Source organism: Suricata suricatta, chromosome 16 (assembly GCF_006229205.1).
Source record: "Suricata suricatta isolate VVHF042 chromosome 16, meerkat_22Aug2017_6uvM2_HiC, whole genome shotgun sequence".
Taxonomy (NCBI): domain Eukaryota; kingdom Metazoa; phylum Chordata; class Mammalia; order Carnivora; family Herpestidae; genus Suricata; species Suricata suricatta.
Window position 1 is genome coordinate 11,553,506 of NC_043715.1, and position 6,934 is coordinate 11,560,439.

Sequence of the window (6,934 nt, forward strand, 5' to 3'; positions counted from 1 at the left end):
AGAGCGGCAGAGCGCAGGCGCGGCCCGCGCCCCCTCCCCTCCCCCCCGCCGGGTTAACCCCTTCGCGGCCCCTGCGGCTCCGGGCAGCTGACGACCCAGAGGTCCGCACCCATCCACCCACCCTACCCGACGGGCCTGTGACCTGAGTAGCCCGAGCCACGGGGTATCAGGAACAGAAGCCTGGCGTCTTTTCAGAGCAAGCACTCTTTAAGTCCCCGAATATGGTTAATTATCGAGGGGGAACCACCTATGGGAGGAGGGGTAGCGATGGTTCTAGGGGCTGGGAAGGCAACGCCGGGAAGAATGAAAATTACTTAAGACGCCTACCTGGCTCTGAGGGTCACTGGTCAAGCCTCCCTCCCGGCACAAATTTGCCCCCACAGCACCCTCTGGTGGACGTGCTGTCCATTCTTTCCGGCGGTTTCCCAACCAGGAACCCCTAAGATCAGGAAGCTTAGCATTTGGGGGATTTTTAGCTGTTTGGAGGTACAGTGTGCACTGGGGCATTTTTGACTCCGGATTTTGCTGAGAGTAGATCAGAACTTTCTATGTGGGGCTTATGTAATTGGTAGATTCCATAGCTAAAGTGTGATCCTTAAAATCACTAGGTGTACGATATAAAGTGAAAAAATACAGAAATGGAGTAAACACAGCTAGAACTGGTGATTTTAGAAGCTTCCTAGTCCAAGGCAAGTCCTCTGTTCGCTTACCTTTCATTGCAACATGCAGCATAGTGGGACACAGTGGATACTCAATAAATATATGTCGATCGAGTCTGACATATTTGCATCCATCCATCCATTCATTCATTCAACAACTATTTTTCAAGTGGCGGGTCCTGGCTATGAGCATCACTCAGTCCCTTGCCTGACTTCCTTGCTCTAAATGTGCCCAGATACTTCTACATCAAGGAGCCAAACTGGTGTAGAGAGATTTAAAAGAAACCCCCCCAAAAGAAGAGCTGGTCTGTCATAATTACTGACTGTCCCAGTGTGAGCAGCTTAGAAAGAAAGAGGAGGAAGACTATTTACTTGCAAGCATGGAGTGCTTGGGGTGAGCAGAAAGCTCTGCAGAAGGAAGTAGAGAATTCTGGTTGAGAAATGAACATAGGAAAACAACAAGGTGTTCCAGTACCCAAGAAGTTATCTGTAAGTGCCTAAATAAGGAATCTGCACACACCTAAGATCCAAATGAGTGATCTGAAGGAAAATAAGAAAGCTTAAATTTGGGGTAACTAGCTGGCTCAGTCAGTAGAGCACTGTGACTCGATCTCAGGGCTGTGAGTTCAAGCCCCATGGCGGGTATAGAGATTATTTTAAAAGTAAAGTCTTAATAAAAGAAAAAGAAAAGAAAAGAAAGCTTCATTTAACCCAATATTTTCCCTGAAGAGAGACTATGGTAACAGATGAAGAATGGTACAGTACTGTGCAGAAAAAGATACTAGATCCCTTGATAGATCTCTACTGAGGACATAAACACAGAAACAATAAAGATGGTGATTATCTAAGTAGCTTTTGATTTACTTATCCATTCAATACTTTGAGTGTATCAAACAAAATGTAAATGCCTGGTAAGTGTCAGGCACTGTCTTAGGATCTGGGAAACAGTGACAAGCAAGACAGATGGAGTCCTAGTCCTCACAAAGCTTCAGAAAAACCACTTCACACTCATAGGATGGCTGTAATCACAGAGGACAAATGCAAGTGTTAGTGAGATGTGTAGAAACTGGAACCCTCATACTTTGCTGGTGGGGATGGAAAATGGTACAGCTGCTTTGGAAACCAGCTCAAATAGATTAAATAGAGTTATCACATGACCCAGCAATTCTGCTCCTATGTGTATTTCCAAGAGAAATGAAAACATATTTTCATAGAAAAGCTTGTACATGAATGTTCATAGTAGTATTATTCAAAATAGCTAAAAAGTGGAAACAACCCAGTTGTCCATCGTCTGCTGAATGGATAAAGCAAATGTGGTATACCTATGCAGTGGACTATTATTCAGCTACAAAAAGAAATAAAGTGCTGATGTGTGCTACACCACAGATGAGCCTTGAAAACATTATACTAACAAAAAGAAGCTGATCACAAAGACCACATATTGTGTGATTCCACTTATATGAAATTTCCAGAATAAGCGAATCCACCAAGCCCGAAAGGTTAATGGTTACCAGAGCCTAAGGGGAGGTAAGGATGGAGAATGCCTCTTAGTGGGTTTCCTTTTGGGGTGATGAAAGTGTTCTGTAATAAATAAAGGCAATGGTTGCACAACCTTGTGAATATACTAAATACCCCTGAATTATACATTTAAAAGGGTGATTTTGATGGTATGTGCATTACAGTGCATTACCGTATAAAGTATTGAAGTATTGAAGTAAGCAGTGGCAATACAGGGTGACAGATAAGCCAGGAATAGTGCCTGGCTTGTGGTTAGCACTCAAATATTTGTCAAGTGAATGAGTGAAGGATGAAGTGCTACCGGAGTGAAAGATGTGCTACAGGAAATGGCGCTGATGGAAGGGGATGGGCACACACACAGGCTTCCCAGCCAAGGCCTGCCTAAAAGATGACCTGGTGATTAGCCAGCGGATGGGATTACAGGGGGAGAACTGTGTTTTGGAAAGACAAGAATGTTCCAAGAAAAGGGAACAGCATATTAGGAGTCCTAGAGATCATGGCATCTTCAAGGAACTGAAAACTGCTGGAAGTCTGATATGAGAGCTTATGGGAACCAGAGATGAAGCTGGTCCCTTGGGTGCAAACAAGAGGGTCCTAGGAGCCACGGATGGGGGTATGGCTCATATCCTGAGGGGATACAGAGCTCTGGGAAGATTTATCAACATCATTATCATTAAAAATAATAATGGCTGGGGCACCTGAGTGCCTTAGTTGGTTTAGCCTCTGACTCTTGATCTGCTCAGGCCATGATCTCACAGTTCCTGGGCTGAAGCCTTACATTGGGCTCTGTGCTGGGAGCACAGAGCCTGCTTGGGATTCTCTCTCTCCCTCTCTCTCTGGCGTCCTCCTACTCTCTCTCTCTCTAAGTAAATAAACATTTAAAAATTAATAATAGCCAATGATTAATGAGCACTGAAGATGCCAAGACTAGGAAAATTAAGAAACTTGCTCCCTCCCCAAATAAAGATCTATCTTTTTCTCAGCTTCTATATTCATAGATACTGGATGGAAACATGAGACAACATGATGGTGTCCCCTGGGGGGTGGGCAGTGGGAACTGGCTGACAGGATGGATGACAAATATTTTGTTTCATTATATACTTTTTTGTATTTGAGCCATGTAAATTGAGAGAGACAGAGAGGTAAGGTACACATGTGTGCATTAAAGTCACACAGCTCATAGGAGCAGAGCCAAACATCTAGGTTTGACAGTGAACATGCTCATCAAGGAATCTTTGCATGACAATTTCATTTTCTCTGCATGCTTGCCCACGGGATGAAAAAGAGTAGATGTCTTTAACAGCTATATTTATCCTTGTAAATTAAGAATGGGGTGCCTGGGGGGCACCTGGGGGGCTGAGTCAGTTAAGCGTCTGGCTTCGGCTCAGGACATGATCTCACGGTTCGTGGGTTTGAGCCCCGTGTTGGGCTCTGTGCTGACAGCTCAGAGCCTGGAGCCTGCTTCGGATTCTGTGTCTCCCTCTCTCTCTCACCCTCCCCTGCTTGCACTGTCTCTCTGTCTCTCAAAAATAAATAAAAGACATAAAAAATAATAATAAAAAAAAAGAATGGGTTGCCTGGGTGGCTCAGTCAGTTGAGTCTGATGCTTGGTTTCGGCTCAGGTCATGATCTCATGGTTTCACGAGTTCGAGCCCCATGTCGGGCTCTGTGCTGGTAGCACAGAGCCTGCTTGGGATTCTCTGTCTCCCTCTCTTTCTGTGCCTCCTCCACGTGCATTGCCTCTGTGTCTCTTAATTAATAAACTTTAAAAAAATGAATAAATGCATTAAAACAAAAGAATTTGCCCTTAAGGTTTATATTCTGGTCTACTGATGACCATAGGTCAGACTGCCTCACATCTGGCACCACAGAAGAGCCGAGAGACAGAACTGTGGGGGTGAAGCCTGTGCTCTCTTCAGCGGGATGACACCAGGTTTAGGCGCCCTGTGGGGCCCTGAATGGCTGCCTTTCTCAGGCAATGCCCTTGTTATCTCCTTGCGCCCTTATTAAATAACACATTTCCTTTTAAATTAAAATATTAAAATACAGAGCGGGGAAAGTGCTTCATTCTGTAGCTTGACTCTACCCTTTCCATCTTCAGGAGAGTGACTCATGGCATAACAACAGGCCTCCAGGGAGACCTGCAGCCTCAGATTAGTTTCGTTTTGTCATGTGTTGCATGGAGTCCAGGATGGGCTGCGCTGCAAGTTTCTCCTATGGATTCTTGTTTTAGAGTTAATGGGCCTGGGGGTGGGGGTGGGGGTGTCAAGTCATTTTGGATGCTCTCAATGCAAGGATACCAGCTAGGTTTAGGACTCTTGTTTTATTCTTTTTTATCTTCACCCTCTCACTGACCCTGGGTGAGCTGCCTCCTGGCTCTCCTTCAGCTGTGAAACAGGGTTAATAAACCACTGACCCGCCCACCAGAACTGTCAGGAGAAAGGGCTGATAAAATTGGTGTTGCCAAAGCCTGCAAATGCCAGTGCGTAACAAGGCTGCAAAGCCCCCGTTTCAACCATCTCCGGAAGAATGTAAGTCTGGGAGGTTCTTGAAACGTTCAGAAAATGAGGGAAATAGCTTGCTGGGGCCTGCTCCCAGGAAGCCTCGGGAAACCTGTGGCCTCCTTCCTCTATGTCTCCATGAGCCATGGCTTTGGAGGGAGCCCCCAGCACTTCCTCTGGGGGTGGGGGAGGGGTGGGATAAGTGTCTTCCAGTAAGAAACGTCCTCCCAGACCTCTCAGAGCTCTTTACATTTTTATTATTTTGCTTGAAAAGAGAAACCTCAGAGAAGCCAGGGTAACGAGCAACTAAATGCACAGAGTGAGGCGCGTGAGCATGTGTGCACGTCCACAAATATTTGTTGATTGATGGAGAGGAAAATTACTAGTGGGGCTCTGGGCAGGATTCCAACATTCCCAGATGTAAAGGGACTGAAGGGTCGGCTACCTCCACATTCTGCAGAAAAGGAAGCAGAGGACTAGAAAAATAAAGGATCTGAGTTCAAACTCGCAAGGGCAGTTGCTGTTAACAACCAGCCACAGCCTTGGATTTCTGGGTTGACCATGTACCCTGCCTTCGTGTGGTGTGGCTAGCAAGTGACCTTCTGAAAAGACCTTGCTTGGTGATAAGAGCCCTGTGGCCTGGGCAGCAAGCTGAGATCTACTTGCCAAGGGACCCCCCCCCCCCCCACACACAAGCATCCTCCAGTCTCTGATTCAGACAGGACATTAATATGCATACCTCAGAGGCACACAGCAATCCAGAAGCAGCCAGAGAGCTCTAGATTTAGCTCCAGAGTGCCTACTCTTTTTGTGATGACAGTGTGGGTGGGAGCTAGGAAAAGCAAGGGCCCCAGGGGCAGTATGAAGGCTGCCCATGCTCATGCTCCCTCTCTCTGGGTAGGCTCATTCAGTTAAGGGCCCCACTTTGGCTCAGGTCATGATCTCATGGTTACTGGGCTCAAGCCCCGTGTTGGGCTCTGTGCCGACAGCACAGAGGCTGGAGCCTGCCATGGGTTCTGTGACTCCCTCTCTGTCTGCCCCTCCCCGTCTCACACCTTGTCTCTCTCTCTCTCTCTCTCTCTCTCTCTTTCTCTCTCTCTCTCTCTCTCTCTCTCAAAAATAAATAAACATTAAAAAAAAAAAAGTCTTCCAGGGCTTTTTTTCACATTTAGGAGAGAAAACATTGACAGAACAGAGGGCACCAAGGAACCAAGGACTTGGAACCCAAAGTACTTTCTGTGCCTATGAATCATGACCAACGGGGTTTGGGAACTAGACACGTGTGAACTGAAGAGCCGGGTATAGGGGAGGGTTGCAGAAGTATTCAGGGCAATTGCGAGAGCAATCCTGCCAGTTCTAGTGGGAAACATCACCACGCTACATATAGACAGAGAGCTTTGGAATACCTATATCTCTATCTCTTTATCCAAAATAAAATTCAAATGACCAAGCAAGGCCTTCTTCACTAGACCTTTCCAGCTTTTCCCGCTGGACTGCTTGCTACAACCTGCTGTGTACCCTAAGTTGTAGCCATGCCTAACTATTTGCTAATCACTTATTTAGCAGCTATTTATTGAGCACCTATGTCCAAGACTACAGGCAAATAAAGAAGACCATGGCGTGTTAGATGAATGAATTCACTTAGTCCTATGTGACGGCATGAATATGCCTAGAACGTATTTTTTTTAGTTTATTTATTTATTTTGTGTGTGTGTGTGAGAGAGAGAGAGAGAGAGATAGAAAGAGAGGAGAGAGGAGAGAGAGAGTTCGGGAGGACAGAGAAAGAGGGAGAGAGAGAATCCCAAGCAGGATCCGTGCTCTCAGCCCAGAGCTGGATGTAGGGCTCTAACTCATGAACTGTGAGGCCACAACCTGAGCCAAAATCAAGAGCTGGAAGCCTAACCCACGGAGCCACCCAGGAACATGGATAAAGTATTCTTTATCTTTCCTATTCTCTGGCCTTGAACCTAGTTTGCAGTTTTTTCCCTTCCTGGCCTGGGGAGCTGAGGCCCTTCTCGTCACAGCAGTCTTTGGTCTTTCCTGTGATTGAGATTTGGGAGGAAACTGGGAGGTAAGAAGAAAGCCCAATGCAGAAGGGTGAAGGCCAGAGTTGGAGGAGTTTTTAAGGGCTACAGTCTATGAGAGGGACAAATAAGTGAATAGGAAAGAAAGCAAAGGATTTTAAGGAAAAGGATGGTGATTCTGTATCCCGTTGTGGGCATAAAGAGTTACAAGTAAAGACTTTCAATGGTTTTA